Genomic DNA, 1,122 nt, shown 5'->3' with positions numbered 1-1,122 from the left:
AGCAATCAAGGAGTGGGAAGCACCAACCAAGGTAACCGAACTTCGTTCTTTCCTTGGTCTAGTTAATTATTATCGGCGGTTCATCCAAGGCTACTCAGCGAGGGCAGCCCCACTAACGGACCTATTGAAGAAGAATAAGACATGAGATTGGTCCGAGAAATGTCAAACGGCCTTTGATGATTTGAAGGCGGCCGTGATGGAGGAACCAGTCTTGGCATTGCCGGATTTCACCAAGACCTTTGAAGTACAAACGGATGCCTCAGACTTTGCTATCGGGGGTGTTCTAATGCAAGAAAGGCATCCTATTGCTTTTGAAAGTCGCAAGCTCAACGACACTGAGCGTCGGTATACGGTGCAAGAAAAGGAAATGACGGCTATTGTTCATTGCCTACGAGTGTGGCGTCATTACTTGTTGGGCTCAAAATTCATCATCAAGACGGATAATGTCGCTACTAGTTATTTCCAATCACAAAAGAAGCTGACTCCCAAGCAAGCACGTTGGCAAGATTTCTTAGCGGAGTTTGACTATGTGATGGAATACAAGCCGGGGAAGGCGAATGTTGTAGCCGATGCGTTAAGCAGGAAGGCGGAGCTTGCAGCCATAAGCCAAGCCAAAGGGACGTTGCTTGATTTGATTCGGGAAGGCATGGATCATGATCCCTTGGCTAAGGAGTTGGTAAACGCTGCCCAAGAAGGAAAGACACGACGATTTTGGGTCGAGGACGGCTTACTCTACACTACGAGGCAGCGTATCTATGTTCCTAAATGGAACAATTTGCGGCGAGATATCATCAAGGAGTGCCATGACATAAAGTGGGCTGGTCATCCAGGGCAGAAACGCACATTGGCACTACTTGAACGAGCTTACTATTGGCCGCAAATGAAAGACATGGTGGAGCTCTATGTAAAGACTTGTCTTGTGTGCCAACAAGACAAGGTGGAAACAAGGTCACCGGCAGGCTTGTTGGAGCCTCTACCAGTCCCGGAGCGTCCATGGGACTCTATCACCATGGACTTCATTAGTGCCCTGCCTAAATCCGAAGGGTTCGGGTCAATAATGGCGGTGGTTGATCAATTCTCTAAGTATGGCACCTTCATTCCTGTCACCAAGGATTGCACAGC

The sequence above is a fragment of the Olea europaea genome, chromosome 9, assembly GCF_002742605.1.
Source record: "Olea europaea var. sylvestris chromosome 9, O_europaea_v1, whole genome shotgun sequence".
In the NCBI taxonomy this organism is placed as follows: domain Eukaryota; kingdom Viridiplantae; phylum Streptophyta; class Magnoliopsida; order Lamiales; family Oleaceae; genus Olea; species Olea europaea.
This window is presented reverse-complemented; position numbering follows the sequence as displayed.